This window comes from Leucoraja erinacea, chromosome 4 (assembly GCF_028641065.1).
Source record: "Leucoraja erinacea ecotype New England chromosome 4, Leri_hhj_1, whole genome shotgun sequence".
NCBI classification, from domain to species: Eukaryota; Metazoa; Chordata; class Chondrichthyes; order Rajiformes; family Rajidae; genus Leucoraja; species Leucoraja erinaceus.
Genome location: NC_073380.1, coordinates 76,769,613 through 76,792,857, shown reverse-complemented (window position 1 = coordinate 76,792,857; position 23,245 = coordinate 76,769,613).

Below are 23,245 nucleotides of genomic sequence, written 5' to 3'. Positions count from 1 at the left end.
CTTTGTTTTTTAGAAGTAGCAAGAATAGGCTCCAGTTTGAGAGATGTATCAGACCTCAGATTTGGCCTACTATATCCAGCCAATCTGCGAGATGCATTTCGTTGTCTCTGTACTGTACACTGACAATGACAATTAAAATTGAATCTGAATCTGAATTTATGGCTGATATCGGTTTCCAGCCTGTAGATTTCCCCTTTCAAGGAGGAATTAACCTCCTCTATACAAGCAACTATCTTGTCAATCTTGCCACAGATTTCTGCTTTCCCAGCTGATATTTCCAACTTCACAGCCGCAAGTTGCTCACCCAGTAGTGATTTGATGTCCTCCACCAGAGGTTGTCTTGATGCTTTCTCTCTGGGGTGTTCCATACTCAAGGTCGAGGCTTCTTTGGGGCTTTCCACGCTTTCTGCTTGCCGTTTCCTCCATGGTACTCCAGGCAAGTGTCTAGGATAGCGTCTACCGGTCATATAAAATACCGTAGTCGGTTTCTGCTGGCGTCACTTACGTGACAATGAACATCGGCCGGTAAGTGTTTTTGAATCTGTCCGGTTTAGATTTCGGCTATTTTTTCGGCGTTTAGCAGAGCGGCGCTAAATGGCGCATGTCCTAAGTCGCCATAGCGCCACCAGAAGTCCCATCTTATGATCTTATGGGCTATAATGTTTACATATGTTCTCACCAGGCCCAATTTTATTTAAAAAAATGATCATCCATTTTCTCATTTTGATATGAACTTAAAAACATAATGGTTTATAAACTGAGTTTAGACGATCTATGTGTTTTCAAGCAAATTTTTCCACAGCCTTCTAAAAGATGGGCATTACTTTACAAGAAGTTGTGATTGGAGAGGTTATTACCATGAGATGGCAGTATGTACCGAATGCTTGGAAACACATTTCTTGCAATTTTGCTTCTTACCGGAACAAGGAAAATTACATATATTTTCCCAGAGAAATAATGGATTTCGATTTAGTTGCTGGTAAAAAGAACACTTCTAAATATTTAAAATGTAATAAATGTTATCACTTAAAGGAATATGCATCATACACTCTCCAAGGTGTAACATCTGAGGAATTTGGAAACAATCTATATAACTGTAAAATTGAACAGATTACTGGTTTTATTATCCTGCCCTTGTACTTACATTGTATTTTAAACAAGCTTTTAAGATTTTACATGATTCATTTTTTCTAACTTCCAGACAATATATGGCTGATTTGGTCTTACTGGTAGAGTAAATTAACACCATTTGTTCCACTCAGTTCCGGACATAAGATTAACCATCCAACATTTTTATTTCAAAGAAGTACTTTAATATATAAACCTCAAAGGAAATCAATATGTTATGGAGAACAATTTGGTACCGAACACTATAAACCAATTTGGCTAAAGAGTAATTGAGTATCTTTAATACGCTTTGAAAATACCACAGGAAGATTTTCAGAGATAAAGGAAGTGACTGCATGTAGTTTCAATTATTCACTTGAAATCAAAGTCAGATGTATTATTGGCAGAACACATGAGCAAATCAAACTTTCATTAGGTTAGGTGGTGCAATATGTGCAGGGAACAGTAAATATTAAAGTGAAGAATAAACCTTAAAAATCAATGTAAGAACCTGTGGAATGAATGATATTATCTTCTGAAGCAATCCGTTCCATTTTACAGCTCTGCTGAGTGGCCTCATTTGAGTTGTATTTTCAGACCACAAAGGGATGTATGCCTATTTGAAATATGTGGCTGCCTGTACATAACAAACACGCTCCAGTTAAAACAGTGCTCAAGGATTGTGAATATTGCAACATATAAAACAAAAATGAACATGATTACATGGTTATCTATCCAAAGAGTACCGTGTTGAAAGCACGCATGAGAACATTCTTAACATTTTTGCCACATCATAAAAAAAGGTCATTCAGCCCAACCATTCCATGGTAGCATTAATACTCAAACCTCATCCTATCATCAAAATGTATTAGTATATCTCACTATTGCCTCTGCTTCTCCTTCCCCTTCATACTTGTATCTGTGCGATTCACTGCAAATGGTCCTTGTGGTGACAAGTTTCACATTCCATGTTGAGTCCAGTTGCAGTCAGTTGCTGAGTTAGTCTATTCCTTCAACAAACACAGAGATAAGTTTAGCGCAATGTATTAACTTTCTGCAATAGGGACATTTATTTGGAAGATCTGATACCTTATTAGCAACAGAAAAACAGAAGAGACCGTTGAACGTCTGAGAAGATCTTTACAACAGATTAATATGAGAGTCACTGACAGATCTTCTAGAAATAATGGGCATAAAAGTGGCACTTGGAATTCAATCCAGAGAGCCATGTCATATTCCTCTGATAGATGGCAAATAAGGTATGTATTGGTATATTTTTGTTACGTATACTGAGATGCATATATGAGAGAAAAGTCCTTGATTTTGTTGTCTGTTTTTCCAAGCCTGCAAGAAATCCTGATGGAGTTGATGGTGGGGAGGCTGGGCTGGGTGATGGACTGAGCTGCATCAACAATTCTATGCAGAGCAATTGTCGCTCCATCCTGATAAGATATCCTTTCTATGGTGCATCTGTAGCATTTGGTCAGAGTCATTGGAGACATGTTGAATGGCAAGATGTGGCCAAGTGTCCTAAACAGTTCCCTATGGCCATGGGTGTCAACATTCCTCAGGTCCTTCATACTTCTAGGCTGAACCATCAAATATAGAGGGGGTGGTCACATGAGGTCACTCTGGACACGTGAGGAGGTCAATAAAACACTAATTCAGCTGGAAAACTGCATATTGTTCTGATCATTACGCAAGGGACAGTTAACAATAGGAATGACGACAACAAAGCACATAGAATGACTGATCAGGGGTGGGGGTGGGTGGGGACAAGAAAGGGAAAAGGAGGAGTAGCCGGAAGGCTGGAGGGTGGGAGGAGACAGCAGGGGAGCTGAGGAAGGGGAGGAGACAGCAAGGACTAACAGAATTGGGAGAAGTCAATGTTCATGCCCCCGGGATGCAGACTCCCCAAACGGAATATGAGGTGCTGTTCCTCCAATTTCCGGTGCTGCTCGCTGTGGCCATGGAGGAGACCCAGGACAGAGAGGTCTCCTCCCACCCTCCAGCCTTCCGGCTACTCCTCCTTTTCCCTTTCTTGTCCCCACCCACCCCCACCCCTGATCAGTCTGAAGAAGGGTTTCGGCCCGAAACGTTGCCTATTTCCTTCGCTCCATAGATGCTGCTGCACCCGCTGAGTTTCTCCAGCTTTTCTGTGTAACCTTCGATTCTCCAGCATCTGCAGTTCCCTCTTTAACAAAGCACATAGAATGTTACAGTACAGGAACAGGCACACCAGCCCACCATTACTATGTTGAAAATAATGCCAAATTAAACCAGTCCCTTCAGCCTGCACATGATTCATATCCCTTCATGTATTTCATGTATATCCATGTCTGCCACTATCATATATGCATCTACCAGCACCCTGCTCAGTACATTCAAGGCACCTACCATTCGCCATGTAAAATACATGCCCCGCAAATGAGAGGACATGGAGATTCATGAGGATGTTGCCGAGGCCTGATTACGAATTACACCAAAGAGGCAGAAACATTAGCACATATAAAACGCACCTGAATGAGTTCTTAAAACGGCTGTCCCAATTGGGCGACCTAATTGGTGAGTTTAGAAGTGTTTGAAAAAATGAAATGTTGAAGACCTCCTTCGACTATGTAGAAGACCTCCTTCGACCTCCTTCGATTATGTTGAAGACTAGCTATGACTAGCTACAACTAACTTTGGGAAAATTGGACACCGAATAGTGTAGTGTGAAGACAACCTCCTTCGATCTCCTACGACCTCCTTTCGACTACGATGAAGACTATCTATGGCTATCTTCGATTACCTACAACTAACATGCCGACCTACTACGACTAAACTTACGAGTAAAAAAAGCATAGATTTTTTCCATGGCGACCTTTTTTCACTCGGGGGCATTTTCTAAAATATTGAATAAAAATGAACCAGCTGAGGCCTCGAGTACATGGAGACCACTCTTGAGCATGAAGGAGAGTTACAAAGACATCCTACTACCTCGTGTTGACCATGCTGCGAGTATGAGTCAAGGACAAACTCGCCAAAACTCGCGGATTAGGTCGCCACAGTGGGACAGGCCCTTAAAGCATCATTGCCGACAACCTGGAGATGATAGCTGATAAGTGACATTAGCCTTAATATATTTTTCTTGGCAGATATGGACACGTTGGGCTGAATGGCCATCCTTCTATCACCTCCATTTCTTTGATTCCATGAGTCCACTGCACGTGGTTCACACTTGATCCTAATCTCTCACACATTCCTTTGTTAAATTTCAAAGCCAATGCATGCATTTTTAGTCAATGTTTTGACCTCTGAGAAAAGGCATCATAATGAGAGCACAGAAATAGGTGAGACATAAAGACAGAAGTACCAACAAGATCACCAGCAGGTCAGGTGCCATCTATGGAGTATGAGAACAAGCTGCATGTGTTCAGGGAGCTGAGACGGGCAGGAGAACCTGGGAGTGCTTGGCATTTCCATGTCCCTGGCATTGCATAAGCTTTCAGCTATCGCCAGCGTGATGACTGTCTCATCAAGGGGGAGGGAGAAGGTTACATCATGGCCTGCGGGCAGGAGAAGATGCTTGTAGGCACAGTATAGAGAGAGTGCCAGGGCAAGTTGCAACTGTGGGCAAAGATCGCTGTAGGAGTGGCAGAATGGTGAGATTAGCGACGATCGGCTGGGAAAGCACGAGCTTGAATGGTGGGATTTCAGCTATAAAGACCCAAAGAAACAAGAGGCTGCCCTTTGCACGTGGCGCTGAAGGCTTCTCCCACTGCAGGAGACCTTCCTGTATGTCCTGACCTTCTCACTGCTTGGCAACGAGCTCTGACCACGTGAAGGTACCTTTTCTTCACTGTCAGGTTTCCCAGCTCCAAGAAACCAAACAAAGGCAGCATAATATTTAAAGCAGGCTGTCAAATGCACTGTATGGACCTGACAAATGTTAAAGGATAGGCTCCCACACACGACACAGGACAAAGGACAAAGGCCAAAGGACATTTATTGTCACATACACCAAATGGTGCAGTGAAATTTGTCTTGCCATGCAGCACACAGATAAAGATTAGACATAACATTAAAGAAATTTACCAATAAACATAAAAACATCCCCCCACAATGATTCCCACTGTGGGGGAAGGCACAATGTCCAGTGCCCATCTCCAGTTCACCCATAGTCGGGCATATTGAGGCCTCCGCAGTGGCCTCTATGAAGGCCCGATATTCCAGGCCGTTTTCGTCGGGTGATGGTGCTCCGGCGTCGGGAGAATCCTCACAGCAGCTTGGGACACCTGGAACGGCTGCCTCCTTTCTCGAGACCACGGCTTCCGAAGCCTACAAGACCGTACCGGATGGAGCTCCACCACTGGCGATCTCGGCGAGAGATCCCAGGCTCCCGATGTTAAAGTTCAGTGCCGCTGCCCGCAGCTGGCCGCTCCACAGACCCGCGGCTCCGCGATGTTCATCAGCGGTCTTCTGCTCAGCGTCCTGGTGACCCGGTCAAGGCATCACCTGCTCCGCGTTAGCGCTCCAGCGCTGTGCCACCACTGCCGATGCCGGGGTACTGGGCGGTCCCCTCAGGAAACGCCGCTCCAGGCCCACTGGTAGTCCACGAAGACGGGTCGATATTGCAGCCTGGAGAAAGCTGCCTCTCCGACCAGGTAGGGACCCTGAAAAGTAGTTTCCCCCTTCACTCCACCCCCCACATAAAAAAGGCTAGAACTCCTTAAAACAAAACACTCAACTAACTAAAAATAATAAAACAGATGAAAAACGGACAGCTGCAGGCTGGGCAGCCATACCACACAGGACGGCGCCCCCTAGCCCTATCCGCAGAATCTAACACAATAAAAATGGCCACAAATTCTGGAAGCTATCAACAGCTCAGGCAGCATTTGTGGAAAGAAAAAGTAAGATAATGTTTCTGGTCAAAGATCCTTTGACAAACAAACTCTTTTGACCAAGTACTTTAACCTAAACTTTCATTATGATTCTCTTTCCACAGATGCTGCCAGAATCGTTCTGATATTTCCTGCTATCTGGTTACAGGAAATCACATGTTCCCACGTCCCTCCAATCATTCTTTGTGCTCCAAATTAATCTAATGCTGAATATTTAATATTTGATGTTCCATCAAAGTCTTCTCAAACCACTTCAACCTAAACCCAATTGGTGGCCTTGGTGGGATGGAGCGGCAATTCCAAGTAGCGGGCCGGGTCCAGTACTATCTCTATCTTTAGGTTTCATAGTGCCGTTTCATACCACTTCAAGCAGGGTGCAAGACAACCAAATTGAAGTGCAGTTTCATACCATTTCATGCAGGGTGCAAGGCCACCAAATTCAAGTGCAGTTTCATGACATTTCATGCAGGGTGCAAGGCCACCATATTCAAATGAAGTTTCATACCATTTCATGCAGGATGTCAGGCCACCACATTCAAATGCAGTTTCATAACATTTCAAGGGGGTGAAATCACTATAAAACCACTAAAACACACACAAAACACCGCATAAACACCACACTCACAGTTCAGTAGACATTGTGTTCAGTTGATTCACAGCTCAGACTCATGACCTCTCCTTCCCCCCATCTTGCAGAGACTGAGCCATACCCACATTTCTGGGTTTTATAATCCCTCCGCCCTTGAACTGGAAGGGGCGTGGCCTTCATGGCGTGATTGACAGGAGGGAGATTCTCAACATTTTTTAAAACACTAATAACACTTATATTTTTCATTCATGGGAAGAATCCTCTGCACCTGACAAGCGGTGGGGGACTAAGATGGCCAAAAATCACATAAGTGGTCGTGTTTAATCCAAAATCAATATTAAGTGCAAACAGGAAGTTGTCACGTTTCCACCAACAACAGCCATTTCTGCTGTGCAGCATTTCAAAGCAGTTACCACCACCAACAGCCATTTTGGCAGTGCAGCATTTCAAAGCAGTTACCACATTTTCATTTTCAAACAAAATTAAAGGCAATCACAGTTGAGTAGACATGTGTTCAGTGTTATTCACAGCTCAGAGAGACATGACCATCTCACTTCCTCCATCTTGCAGAGACTGAGTGAGGCACAACACTTACGGGTTTTATAGTCCCTCCCCCTCCCACCAGCAGGGGCAGCAGAGTGAATCAACATTTTTTAACACATTAATAACTCTTTTATTTTTCATCGATGGGAAAAATTCTCTAGTCCTGCGCAGCGGAGGGGGACTCTGAATAAAATGGCCAAAAAGCACAACCGTAAGTGGCAGTCTTTTTTCAAAAATCATCAAACAGAAAACTGGAAGTGGTCAAGATCTAACTTTTAGTAATATAGATGAGATGAATAGATCAGGTAGATGTAGAGAATCTCTTGCCCAGAGTAGGTGAATTGAGGACCAGAGGACATAGGTTTACGGTGAAGGGGAAAAGATTTAATAGGAATCTGAGGGGTAACTTTTTCACACAAAGGGTGTATGGAACAAGCTGCCAGAGGAGGTAGTTGAGGCTGGGACTATCCCAACGTTTAAGAAACGGTTAGACAGGTACATGGATAGGACAGGTTTGGAGGGATATGGACCAATTGCAGGCAGGTGGGACAAGTGTAGCTGGGACATGTTGGACATGTTGGCCGTTATGGGCAGGTTTGGTCAAAGAGCCTGTTTCAACACTGTATCACTCTTTGACTCTATGACTCTACAGCTCTGTCCCTTCTCATCCGGTGGTGAGATCTGAACAGCAACTGTGAGCCCAAATGCCCAACGCACCCCTGCGAGATGCTCACAGAGACTGGGCTGAGACATTTTCACAGTTGGCATTCAGAGTCATTTAAAAGCTATTCATTCTGAAGTAAATAATGAAAATAATAACACCTATTTTCCAAAATTAGAAAATAATGCTGACTAACACACTTAGAAAACAGTTGAATACATCTAAAAACCTTTAACGTTAAAAGAATGCTTTGAAGAAGTACTTACTGTTTTGCATCCTTATCTGCAGGCCTTCAATTTTATTGATCTGCGCATTTACTTCCCAACCACATTAAGATATATTTCCCAACAAACCCATCTATTCTCCTTTGTTTCCTGCCAATAGTTACCGCTTCTCAGTTTTGGAGTTTATAAAGCAATATCAGACCCAGTCTGAAAGTTTGTTATTGTTCTCCTGTATGCCACCACAGTTAACCTCTGTGCTGCCTCAATCCTCCAGATAACATGTAGTGGTAACATAGCCTGTCATATAGCATAAGAACAATAAACCAACGGTGCTACAAAATAAAATGCGTCAAAGCTAATGCTCCATTTTAGCAAGCAGCCTCTTATTTCTCCATGAAAGGCATTCATTGCCACTGTTTGTGTTGCCAATCAAATCTGAAATTATGCTTCCATTCCGAGTGAAATTTGTAATTTATTTGATGAACAGCAGCAATCCCAGCACCATTCATCAGAGAATACCATTCTCATCTTTTTCCAATCAGAATAATCAATTTCAATTCCTATCCACTTTCATCAATTACTATCATCAGTCTGAAGAAGGGTCTTGACCCGAAACATCACCCATTACTTCTCTCCATAGATGCTGCTTGACCTGCTGAGTTACTCCAGCAGTTTGTGTCTATCTTTGGTTGAAACCAACATCTTCAGTTCCTTCCTCCATGTTTTATGTTTGCAAGTCATGTTTATGGGGAGAAGGCAGCAGAATGTGATTAGGCGAGAGAGATAGATCAGCCATGAATGAATGGCAGAGTAGACATGATGGGCCGAATGGCCTAATTCTACTGCTATCACTTATGATCATATGATCTTATGAAATCGAATAGTATGTATCCTTCTGCCTTTCTGCTGACTCCAGATCAACACTTTTATTGTTATTTTTTTATTTTATTTGTTAATCCTCCCTCCTTTTTACTTTCTGTATTACCTCATTCTTCTAATATCGTATCCACAATCTTAGTCTTCTTAGTAAATGCCAAGGCAGATTAACTGTTTTATATATCTGCTGTTTGCTGTTATGATCTGCATGTTTATCATTAGTGTTCTAATGGCTCTGTTCATTATCTCAGTTTTCCTTTTGTAAGTTATGAGCTTGCAGAGTACTTCACTATTTCTTGTTTATATACCTTGATGATTTAATTTTGTGGATTTACTTTACCTTCCTAATTGTTTTTCGGTTTAATTCCCAATTATTTTGTTTTATTTCTTGCCACCATCTCGTTTGTTGTTTACATAGTTAGTTTGTGCATCTCTCTTGAGTTTCAACATGGTGTGTTGTAACTGGCTTGTTTGTTCTTGCCATTAAATGGGATGTATTTCTCAGGCAGTCTATTGATCAGTGTCTTAAATGTTTCCAACTTTCGTTCCACTTCTCTGTCAATAAATCTTTTTGTTTTACCGAGTTCCCCTTGAAATTAGATTTTACTACTTACTTAGAACTTTTCTCTTTGCCACTATGCCTTTCACAATTGGTAATTGCTATTCCAAGATGTACTCTTATGCTTCCCTTTGTATTTTTTGTGAGTTCTGGTTCATTTCTTGCCACTTGGCCAAGCAGTACTCTCTTTTTGTTTTGGTGTTTCACAGACTAATTAAAGGTGAAGTGTCACAGACATTGTTTAAAAAGAATCTCCAACCCTCTATTTATTAACATTTTATAACCTTTTTTTTGGGGGGTGATAATTTATTTCATGAGAAATGTTCTGCCCATTTACTATTTTGAACAATTTGCATACTACTACTACTACTGCTACTACTACTACTACTACTACTACTACTATTACTACTAGTACTAATACTACGACTACTACTACTACTACTACTACTACTACTACTACTACTACTACTACTAATAATAATGATAATAATAATAATAATAATAATACATTTATTTGTATAGCACATTTAAAAACAGCTCACATTGACCAAAGTGCTTTATATCAGTGCTGGTGCTAATTTGATACATACAATGGTAGACAGATCTAACAATACATACATAAACTGTTTACAGCTCAGAGGGGCTCAAAAATTCTAGGGAGTAGAAATAGGTTTTGAGTCATGACTTAAAGGAGTCGATGGATGGGGGCAGTTCTGATGAGGAGCGGGTTGCTATTCCACAGAATAGGTGCTGCAACCGCAGAAGCGCGATCACACCTGAGCTTAAACCTAGACCACGGGATAGTCAGTAGCCCCACGTCGGACGACCTGAGAGACATAAAGGTAAAATGGTGGGTTAGAAGATTTTTGATAAGGGGGAGGGGGTCACACCCAATAAGGGCTTTGTATACATATAAGAGGAGCTTGAAGTTGATTCTAAAGTTGATATGTATTCCTTGCTCTCCCTGCCCCTATTTGCTGGCTTGCTACAGTATATTGATCTTTTATCTTTGATGAGTTTTATTTCTATGATTCTTTTGGCTATGTTCCTTTGTTGCAGCTAGTATTTTATTATTACCTAGGTAGTACAACTGCATCCTTCCTTACTCCATCATTATTTTTTCATGCTGTTGAAGCCTGCAATATTCATGATCAAACCCATTCTTAATGAAGCCATATTTCAGTTAGAGATAGATGGACACAAAATTAAATAAATACAAATAATAAAAACAAGTTAAACTGAATGGGGAACTACACACACATACCAAGATGAAGGAAATGAGAACGAGCAGTGACAGAAATAACTGAAATATGGCGTTGGAAGGAACTGCAGATGCTGGTTTACACCGAAGATGGACACAAAATGCTGGAGTAACTCAGCGGGACAGGCAGCATCTCTGGAGAGAAGGATTGGTGACGTTTCGGGTTGAGATCCTTCTCCAGGCTCTCTGGGCTCAGTTTGAAGAAGGGTCTCAACCCGAAACGTCACCCATCCTTCTCTCCAGAGATGCTGCCTGACCCGCTAAGTTACTCCAGCATTTTGTGTCCATCTTCGGTGTATCCCAGCATCTGCAGTTCCTTCCAATGCCATATTTCAGTTATTTCTGTCACTGCTCGTTCTCATTTCCTTCATCTTGGTATGTGTGTGTAGTTCCCCATTCAGTTTAACTTGTTTTTATTATTTGTATTTATTTAATTTTGAAGAGTCCTGGAAATTGTGGCAAGGTGGTTAATATACTGAGCAAGTAAGTCGGAGCCATAAACTAATGAACCAAAGAGATGATGTCAAGTAAGGGAGTGGCAGATGGGGATATAAGTTCACTTAATTATATAATCTATATACGTAAAAGTAAGGTCTTGATGACTTCCAGTTTTCTGTTTCATGATTTTTGAAAATATGCTGCCACTTACGGCTGTGATTTTTCGCCATCTTCCTCAGAGTCTTCCTCCGCTGCGCAGGACAAGAGGATTTTTCCCATCGATGAAAATTAAAAAAGTTATTAATGTTAAAAATTGTTGACATTTTCTCTGCTGCTCCTGCTGGTGGGAGGGGGATGTGGCTATAAAATCTGGAAGTGTTGTGCCTCACACACTATCTGCAAGATGGAGGAAGCAAGAGGGTCTCGTCTCTCTGAGTTGTGAATAACCCTAAACACATGTGTTCAGTTCATTAGTTTATGGCTCTGACTTACTTGCTCAGTATATTAACCACCATGTCACAATTTCAATCCACATTAAGAGCACTCATAGTTGTGTAGACACTCAGCTGTGATTTCCCTTAATGTGGTATGAAAAAGAAAATGTGGTAGCTTTGAAATGCTGCACTGCAAAAATGGCTGTTGTTGGTGGTGGTAACTGCTTTGAAAGGCTGCATTGCAATAATGGTTGTTGGTGGAAACATGGCAACTTCCTGTTTGCACTGTATATTGATTTTAGATATAATACTAACACTTACGTCTGTGATTTTTGGCCATCTTATTCAGTCCCCCGCCGCTCATCAGGTGCAGAGTATTCTTCCCATCAATGAAAAGTAAAAGTGTTATTAGTGTTTAAAAAAATGTTGAGAATCTCGCTCCTGTCAATCACGCCACAAAGACCACGCCCCTTCCGGTTGGAGGGGGAGGGATTATAAAACCCGGAAGTGTGGTTATGGCACAGTCTCTGAAAGATGGGGGAGGGAGAGGTCACGACTCTGTCTGAGCTGTGAATCAACTGAACACACTGAATGTCTACTGAACTGTGAATGTGGTGTTTATGTGGGGTTTTGTGGTGGTTTTATGGTGGTTTTATGGTGGTTTCACCCTGCTTAAAATGGTATGAAACTGCATTTGAATGTGGTGACCTTGCACCCTGCTTGAAATGGCATGAAACTGCACTTGAATTTGGTGGCCTTGCACCCTGCTTGAAATGGCATGAAACTGCACTTCAATTTGGTTGTTCTGCACCCTGCTTGAAGTGGTATGAAACTGCACTTGAATTTGTTGGCCTTGCACCCTGATGGAAGTGGTCGGAAGCTGTACTTGAATTTGGTGTCCTTGCACCTTGCTTGAAGTGGTATGAAACTGCAATTGAATTTGGTGGCCTTGCACCCTGCTTGAAGTAGTAAGAAACTGCACTTGAATTTTGTGGCCTTGCACCCTGCTTGAAATGGTAGGTAACAGCATTTGAATTTGGTTGCCTTGCACTCTGCTTGAAATGGTAGGAAACTGCATTTAAATTTAGGTGTCTTGCACCCTGCTTGAAATGGAATTTCAGGGAATAGCCGTGAGTCAACTGCTAGCCCACTGGCCGTGACTGAGCTGCCAGCACATCAGGCTTGAGTGACTGAGCTGCCACCCCAAGAATCCATTTGGCCTATAATGTTCATACTAGCCCTCTGGAAACCAATCCCTTCAGCCCACAATACCCATACTAGTGCTCCAGAAAGCCCCAACCACCCCCCCTCCCCCCCTTCTACTGGCCACCAATATTTGAATTGGTGGAGAAGTGGAATATTGCTTTGGGGACCAGCCCTCCCGTGTGAACATGGGACCCAACACGTCCCATTTAGTCTAGTGTGGTATTAAAATTTGTCCCAAACTACCAGATTGCCTTAAACCCACTGGTTTGCTAATGAAGAAATCTGCCTCTATTTCCTTATCTGATCTCTGTTCCTTCAATTTTAAGCAGTGCTTGGCTCTTAACTACCATCTGAAATGGTCTAGACAGCCACACTTTTTAAGTTCCTGTATATATATTTTTAAAAAAAATTATCTTTAGTTTCAACATTTGAAATCTAACTCAGTTTAAGTGTCATGGGTTGGTCTATGGGATGAGACCTCTAAAATGTAGTTCAGACACCGGAGTCTCCAAGCGTTGAATTGGGTACATGGAGTATAAATTATTTTGTAAGGAACGTACTTCAGTGCAATAACTGTGTTCAAAGATTGCTTAATTTTTTTCCTTTTTTTCTATCTTAATTAACTCTTTGTTTGCGTCTTCTCTTTCTTTCACCTTCAGACTTGTAGAACTTTCACCAGATACCTCCCCAACCCTTACTCATTTAAAATCCTATCCAAAGTAATATTTGGCCTCCCCATTTGAGTGCTGGTTACACAAAGTTTCCTATGAGGCTGATACAGCCATGCTGTACCTTTTAGTCCCAATACTAGCTCCAGTGACTGGTCAGACGGTATCCTCCCTTCCTGTTCCAGATCTTTACCTTTATGACCCCTTCCTGAACTGTTGGTCATTTGACCAACTTTTAGGTTGAGGTTTTAGTATCAATTTTGGGAAAGGCATTTGAGAGGTTTTTAAATTAAATTAATTTCCTAACCTCTGAATTTTTCTTAGCCATGGCTTTGGCCATAACATAGACCCTGACATCTGGATCTACCACCTTTGCTTTCAAGTTTCCTTTTGCTGTTAATTCTAGCAATACTTTCACTGTATTCCATGGGTAAAATGCACATCTTTCTGGATATTTGTTGCAATTCAAAAAGCTACTATTTATCCCTGCAATTCTCATTTTTTTTAATGATCATACTCTTGAAGTTGTTCTACCTCCCAACACCACTAATTCAGCAGCATCTTAATCTACCTTCAACTTTGTAGCCCTACAGTTTTCCTTCTTGCCTGACTATAATTGTTCACCTCCAGTAGTAGCATGTGCTCTTTCACTGGTGACCAGAGGAAACAACAAGGAACTGTAGATGCTGGAAAATTGAAGGTAGACAAAAGTGCTGGAGAAACTCAGCGGGTGCGGCAGCATCTATGGAGTGAAGGAAATAGGCAACGTTTCGGCCTGAAACGTTGCCTATTTCCTTCGCTCCATAGATGCTGCTGCACCCGCTGAGATTTCCTTCCCTGTCTCCTTTGCTTTCCTTTATCTCACTGACTGGTAATCGGACACTCCTTTCCTCTGATGTGTGCTATTTCTTTGTAAGAAATTATCCCAACTATTTCCTCTCCCTGAAATGTCAGATTATTTCAACTGGAAGAATATATTTTCCTCAAATTGCAGAAGGCTAGAGCTTAACATGAAGAGATTTGTGGGCATGTTATCAGGTGGATGGTTAAAACCAATATGATTAAACATGCCAGGTATCTGCATTCACCTGTGGAGTTCCTCATATTACAAAAGGGTGCATTTGAGCAGTTCCCTTGTGAGAAGCTGGCCATTGAACATAAAACGTAGTACAGTATAGCACAACAGCTCCTTCAGCCACAATGTCCGTGATGAAAGTAATGCTGACCAACTCTTATCTGCCTGTACATAATCCATATCCCTTCATTACCTGCATATCCACGTGCCTATCCAAATGTTTCTTCAATGTCATTATGATATGTGCCTCCACCACTATCACCGGCATGGAGTTACATCCAACTCCCTCAGTCTAAAAAACATTGCGCACATCTCCTTTAAACTTTGTCCCTCTCACTTTAAAGCTCCATCCTCTAGTATTTGATATGTCCATCCAAGCAAAAGAGTTCTGACTGTCTATTCTACTTATACTCAGAATTGTATACACTTCTCTCAGGTCTCCCTTTACCCTCTGGCATTCCAGAGAAAACAACCCAAGTCTGCACAACCTCTCCTTGTATTTAATCCAAGCATCATTCTGCTTAAAATATTATTATCAGGCTCGTATGAAGCTTTTCAAAAAGGGGGTGGCATGACAGGATTACAAACATTTTATGTGAAATAATGTGTGCGCAGCACACATCACGAGCACAAAGTCCCTCGCAGCCGGGGTCCAGGGCCCTTGAAGCTCTGGGATTATAGATGTTCTCTGGTGCATTCTGATCCTTGTTTTGGAGCATTTTTGCACCAAATCTATGACTAATATTTCAGAAATCATTTTGGTTGAGTCAAGAGTAATGAGTGGGTGGAATGGTATGATATATATGGGATGTTGTATACATTTTTAAAAATCAAGAATTTAAGTTGTCCTTGTTTTACTAATCAAGTTGTACAGTTGTAAAGTGTTATGTAAAATGTTATAATAATATAGGAGTATGCAAAAACTGCAAATAAAATACTGTATTTTTTGCTGTAAAGAAAACCTTTTTTTAGAAAATGTTTTGTGTGTTGATTTGATTGCCTGTTACTGTTCAACTGTGTTAGTGTGTGCAGTGCACCTTTAATGGTCCTCCTGAGCTAACAACTTCCCATCACATCAATTTCAACATGGAATAGTGACGTGAATACAACATTTATTTCGATTTCCATCATTAAAATTGAATCAAACTAAATGGTGCATTACTATGATCGCTTTCAAACTAACCTATTTTACTGTCATACTATTATAACAAATTTTATTTCCATGATGACTCATAAACAAGATCACAAATCACATTTTAAATTCTCAAACATATGTGATTGTGAATAAATGCAGAATGCCAAGTTTCACCAAGCATTTCCGTATAATGATAGCTGAAAATCAGTATTTTGCTGGGGAAATCAGTATTCCTCACATAAATGCAATAGAACGTACTACACAGTAATTGGATTTTTGAAAATCAGTATTATGCATGCACTCATGTATTCTCAAATACCAGTGCGGAATACTGAAAATCAGGACTACTGAATTGTGAAACCATTTTTGAAATGTGAACTTATAATTTTTGATTTTGGTTCAATCATATCCTTATAACTATAAAACTCTGACATTAGATGTGTGTGTGTGTGTGTATTCATTTGTTTGTATGTGTGATTTCACATCTTCTCGAAAAAATGTTACATATTTGATACATATTCTCATAGAGATTTACCCCCTGGAGTCCGAAATCGGCTTACCTGTAAATGTTGTGCTTTATTTCTTGTTATTAATAAAAATGTGGACAAATCTGATGAAACTTGGAAATCAAAACGCCTGTTCTCCTCACACCGCAACATACGTCACCTCTCACCCCTCCCTCCTCCCGTAGTTTAAAAGTCACCCTGTCGACTGGAAATATCATAGCTGAAGACTGCGTCGGCCCAAACGGCGGTCCTTTGGTCGACACTCGCTTGCTTATGCCTCGGGTCTCTCCCCCCCTCTCTTCTCTCCCCCCCCTGCTCTCCCCTCCCCTCCCGTCTCTCTCTCTCCCCCCCTTTCTTCCCCTCCTCTCTCTCTCCTGCCCTCTCTTCCCTCCCCTCTCAGCACCCCCTCGCTTCCCCCTCTCTCCCCACCTCTCTCCCCACCTCTCTCACCCCCCCTCTCGCCCTTCTCGCCCCTCTCACTCCTCCCACTCCACCCTCTATTCCCCCAGTGTTCTCTGTCTCTGCACCTCTCTCTCTCTGTCTCTGTCCCCTCTCCCTGCCCTCTCTCTGCCCCCCACCCCCCTCCCTCTCCTTCTCTAGACGCACCCGTGTGTTGGGGGGATACGGGTGAGTGGATGTTGCAGGGATGGGGAAAAGGAGTGAATTAATAATATTAATATAATATCAAGGGGGTGGTTAGTGTGTGTGTGTGTCTGGGGGGTGGGTAGTGTTTGTGTGGGGGGTGGTTAGTTTGTGTGTGATGCCGCAGGCCGCCCCCTCCCACCGTTGAAGGGACGGGACCAAACGGGTCCCACTTGGTCTAGTAACTATTAAACATCTGTTCTTCAATTTGTGTTTGTTTGTTCGTGTGTGTGTTTGTTTGTGTGTGTGTATGTTTGTGTATAATCACATCTTCTCGAAAAGATTATGCGCTAATGCTAACATTTTTACATATTCCGGTAGAAATTTCCCCCCTGGAGTCCAAAACGCCTTATCTTAAAATGTCATGGTTTATTTCTCGAGTTATTAATGAAAATCTTCAAAAATCTGATGAACTTTCAAGTCTGTGCCGTGTCGTCACCTCCTGGAGCTCTCCCTCCTCCTTTAGTTGACACCCGCTCCCTGCTGTTCACTGCCGCTCCCCGCTGCCCACTGCCTGCTGCTCCTCTCCAGCCCTCCCCTCCTCTCCAGCCCTTCTCCTCTCCCCCCACCTCTCCCACCCCCTCTCCCTCCCCCCCCCTCCCCCCCTCCCCCCCCCCTCCCCCCCCCTCCCCCCCCCCTCCTCTCACCCCCCTCCCTCCCCTCCCTCCCACCCTCCCCCTCTCCCCAGCCTCCCTCATCTCTCTCCCCCCCTCTTCCCCCCCCCACCTCAGTCGCCATGCCAGCAGCATCGCAGGGTGCACAAGTAACCACGCCAGCAGCTCCCCGAGAAACAGCAGCAGGTCACCCCAAGGAGCTGCTCAAGCGGTGGATTAGTGAAGGTGGATTGAGGGGCTTGCATTCTGACCTCGGCTGCCGCTTCTCCTGAGCCTGCTCTGGCTTGGACAGTTTCTTGGAGCATTGTGGACTCGATCCCGAGGTGATCGAGAACCTGGCCAGGGAAAAGTTTACCGCCGATGCAGCGTTCGAAAGTCTTGCCCTCAAGTTTCGCAGCGTGAGCTGCACAGACTCAGAGAGTGAGCACTGATATCGGCAATGAGCTGCTCCAGGGGAAGAACAAGCCCCTGCCGTCTCAGTTATCGAGCGCAATGCCAGGGTCATCCAGTGGCTTTACGGCTGCAAGAGGGCCAAGGAGCCCAAAGGCAAGGCTCCCTCTGTTCTGGTGTAGAATAAAAAAATATTTCGCCCCAATTTATTTTTCAGGATTTTTTTTTACTCTGGAAAAAAACGGGGTTGCGACCGCAACCATCGCACCCCCCTTTCGGATGGCCATGGTTATCATTTTGTTTGTGAGGTATAAATGCGGCTTCCAACTTCAACGTGTAATTCTGGAATTTACCAGTGAACGTAGGAGAGCACAATGGTAAATGTTGGGAAAATGCTGGCGTAACTCAGCGGGACAGACAGCTTCTCTGGATTGAAGGAATGGATGACGTTTAGGGTCAAGACGCTATGACTCTTTGGAGACCTCTCACGGCCATAGGCTGTGTGGTTGTGAGATGTGTCTTATGGTCGTGAGAGGTCACCCACGACATGTCACCAGGGGTCGCCTGTATGGTCATGAGAGGTCTCCAATGATCGTGAGAGGTCTCCAAAGAGTCATAGCGTCTTTCTGGTTGCCGCTGAATTTTCAACATGTTGAAAAATTCGGCGACCTATGACGGGTGCCTACAGTCGCCTGTAAAGGTCGCGTAAGTGGGACAGGCCCTTTAGGAGAAAATAAGTTCATAAGAAGTAGGAGTAGAATTAGGCCATTCAGCCCATCAAGTCTACTCCGTCATTCAATCATGGCTGATCTATCTCTCCCTCCCAACCCCATTCTTCTGCCTTCTCCCCATAGCCTCTGACACACGTAGTAATCAAGAATCTATCTATCTCTGCCTTAAATATATCCATTGACTTGGCCTCCACAGCCTTACGTGGCAAAGAAATTCACAGATTCAACACTCTGTGACTAAAGAGATTTCTCCTCATCTCTTTCCAAAAAGAACGTCCTTTAATTCTGAGGCTATGACCTCTAGTCCTAGACTCTCCAACTAGTGGAAACATCCTCTCCACATCCACTCTATCCAAGCCAAAATGTGGGGACAGAGAAGAACAGAGCCACTCTCTAGATTTATTTAAATTAAAATGGTTAAATATATTGATAATTTTCTTTGTTACTTACTTTTATGGAAAGCAAGCACCTTGTGTGGATCTGTTTACTCCAACTGGTTCTGAGCTCAATGAGACATGACATCTTCTGGTAGGGAGGCCAGGACTAAGATAGTACCTCTGCTGTTGATGGATTGATGATCAATGTGTATTGAGAGCCAGGGATGTTCCAACAATAGCAAAAGTTCTATTCATATATGCCAGAGGCTTCCTGGTCCGGTTCATATTGTGGCTTCCTACTCTTTGGAAAAGAATTATACTTTCATTTTGTTCTGCTTTTGCCTGGAAGTGATGCTGGTGTGGATGTATTTGGCTGCTGTACAGTAGAGAAGGTTGCTGGATAAAAGCCCTGACAGTTTCTTGGTTAACATTGTCAAATCCCCTGCCGCCAGCAGGAAAGATCCAAATTCCTAAACATTGAGGTGATTTGTCATTCATTGTGCAGCTGCAGCAATGGAGTCTGCATTTGCAAATAATTTACAAATGTTTAAATCAGTGCTCTTGAATCTTTTTCTCGTTGTGTCTATTTATGTCATTGTTACATCTCTCTGTTGGTCAGAAGTGCTTTCACAAAGTGTCTTAAGGGCCTGTCCCATTTACGCGACCTTTACAGGCAACTGCTGGCACCCGTCACAGGTCACCAAAACTTTCAACATTTTGAAAATTCAGCGGCGACCAGAAATACACTACGACTCTTTGGAGACCTCTCACAACCATAGGAGACCTCTCACAAGCATACAGGCTACCCCTGGTGACATCTCACGACCATAGGAGATCTCGCATGACCATACAGCCTGTATGTTCGTGACACGTCTCCTATGGTCGTGAGAGGTCTCCAAAGAGTCGTAGTGTCTTTCTGGTCCCTGCTGAATTTTCAACTTGTTGAAAATTTTGGCGACCTACGACGGGTGCTGGAAGTCACCTGTAAAGATCGCGTAAGTGGGACAGGCCCTTTAGTCAAATTGACCTCTTGTGAAGGGCTTTGGTTGTGTTGAAATGCCATCCATCTGAAAAGCCAGGTCTGTATCTCTCTCTGCAGATACTGCCTAACTGCTGAACATATCCCCACTCTTCTCTGAATTAATGTTTGAATTAAGATTTACCTGTCGATAAAAAACTGCCAGCTGCATTTGCAACAAGTATAATCAAGCAAATATGAGACCTGTAGTTAATATTCAGGAATGAATATTTGTGTCTTGTTGGTCTGCCATTGAGTCCAAAAAAAACAAGAAGAATATGGAAAGCCAGGGGATTCCTTGGAGCTGCTGTTCCTCTGCTGACACTGCTCTGTCAGAACCCTTTATATTACTGATGAAATGGGAAGAGCTCTTAGCAATTTTCTTGCCCAGTGTTTCGCTACATTCTATCCTAGCTGAAAGACCCCTCTGAGATTCTAAACTCTTGCACTAAATCTTGCGTGGATTTAAATTGCACAATTAAAGACTAACCCAAGAGAACTATTTGAATTCATAAAGTCATAAAAGTCATAGAATCATAGAGCGTGGAAACAGGCCCTTTGGCTCAACTTACCCACACCGGCCAACATGTCACAGCTACACTATTCCCACTTGCCCGAGTTTGGCCCATATCCCTCCAAACCTATCCTATCCATGTACCTGTCCAACTGTTTCTTAAATGTTGGGATAGTCCCTGCCTTAACTACCTCATTGGGCAGCTTGTTCCATACCTTCTAATTGAAGAAAAAAGGTTGGCCAGAAGACTCATTAGATTTTTGCCATGTGGTTGAAGGCCTAGAGCTTCAGTGAAATAATGTCAATGGTGAGGAGATAACTCCAATGCACTTCCTAGCCTTTGCTTTGTGCTAAGATCCAGATTACCTCCAGTTTCTCCTAACGGATGATAGTTTGCACAGATTGTTAGGTAGAAACTAACTTCCAGGCGTACCACATTTGATACTTATGTTTACTGATGTAGCAATATGACAGGAAGCGTATAGTGATGCAAAGTTGTTTCGCTGCTCTATTTGCACAAGTTTTATAGAATTTTCTAATTTAAATTCATAGATGAAACTCAAGTAATCACAAAAAATATCACCATACAATGAAACAATGTTATTGATGGTGTACATACTTCCTCAGAAGGATTAGGAAGTTTGGCATGTTCCCTCCAACTCGCACCAACATCTACAGATGCACCACAAAAAGCATTTTATCAGGATGCATCACAGATTGGTTTGGGAACAGCTCCATCCAAGACCACAAGAAATTGCAGTGAATTGTGGACGCAGCCCAGACCGTCACACAAACTAACCTCCCTTCTATTGACTTCATTAATACCTCACGCTGCGACGGCAAGGCCAGCAGCATATTCAAGGATGAGTCGCACCCTGGCCACTCCCTCTTCTCCCCTCTCCCATCGGGCAAAAGTTATAGAAGTGTGAAAACGCACACCTCCAGAATTGGGGACAGTTTCTTCCCAGCTGTTATCAGGCAACTGAATCATCCTACCACAACTAGAGAGCAGTGCTGAACTACTATCTACCTCATTGGTGACCCTCGGCCTATCCTTGATCGGATCTTGCTAGCTTTACCTTACACTAAATATTATTCCCTTATATATTTTCACACTGTAAATGGCTTGATTGTAAATCATGTATTTACTTTCTGCTGACTTGGTTAGCACACAACAAAAGTTTTTCGCTGCACCTTGGCATGTTCCCTACAACTTGCACCAACTTCTACAGATGCACCACAAAAAAGCATTTTATCAGGATGCATCACAGATTGGTTTGGGAACAGCCCCATCCAAGTGACAATAAACTAAACTCAACTGAACTGAACACACTGAGGTTACTTGAAATCCAGAACTATTCATCAAACCTTCATATAACTATTTCCCTGTACTCATTACTAATTGTCCACTGAAAATGCCCAAATTTGTATCCAATAACCATTTAAATATAAGCTCCAATGTGACTCAAAATTTTTAATCACTGGTGGAATATTATAAACAGCTGACCAAAACTTGAAATTCTTCTGATCGATCTAAATTATGCTGCCTGATGGTAGGTTTATGCTCTATAGTTAATGAAGTTGCTCCAAACCTCTGTGAGAAATATAATTACTCATTTGGAATATTATCCTTGGTAATCCGTGTGTAAACTTACTATAATTGTAATATTGTAATTGTAATATTCCAACTGCAATAAATTCCCATTCCCATTCCACATGCATCATCATCCAGGTGTACCGAACAAATACACAGGCATCTATGCATCATTTAAAAAATCTTAGATATGCATTTGCTAATATTATTGCTTTTGCACACAGTGGCACTGTGGTAGAGTTGCTGCATTAAAACACAAGAGACCCACATTCCTGACTACGGGTGCTGTCTGTACGGAGTATGTACGTTCTCCCTGTGACTGTGTGGGATTTCTCTGGATGCTCCGGTTTTCTCCCAAACCAAAGACGTGCAGGTTTGTTGGCGAATTGGCTTCTGTAAATTCTCCCTAGTGTTTAGGATAGAGCCACTGTACAGGGTGTTCTCGGGTCGGTGCGGAGCCGGTGGGCCGAAGGGCCTGTTTTCATGCTGTATCTATAAACTAAACTAAACTTGTCAGGTTTTCTTCTTTCTAGGTGGGTATTAAGGGCCTGTCCCACTAACGCAATTTTTTCTACGACTTGCCCCCACCCGTCATAGTCGCAGCAGGTCGCCGAAAAATTTCAAAATGTTGAAATCCGGCGGCGACCAGAAAAAGGTACGACTCTTTGGGCGACTACTCACGACCATACAGACAGACACCAGACATACACCAGACTGTTTTATTTCAATTGGAGTTGACCTAGCATTACTAATACAAAAATGTATGAGAGAAAACCAAAAAATAAAATCACAGAAGTATGATTATTTCAACAGAGAGCAAAACATAAATGGTGTTGTGACAAAATAATTGTAAGTGCTATACAAATACATTTTCTTTGCAAACGAAGCCTGCAGTGATTTTTTTTCTCAGTACCTATAAAATATTTTTTCTTCATGCCTTTCTGTCAGCGTAATTCACAAAATATTCACAAATTGTGCAAGCATGCCATGAAGTACGCAGAATATGTTTTACTTTTCTTCAAAAAGCGTCTTATCTTGAAATTATGGAAACTAATCTAAAATAATTTCTGTTGTAAATGTTCAGACACTTTCATGCCAAAAAAAGGGATAAGATTTGATTCCTGGATATAACTCATTCAAAGACGGGAAACTTTATGGAAAGCCACAAAGCACAGAGTATTAAAATTTCATGCCGTA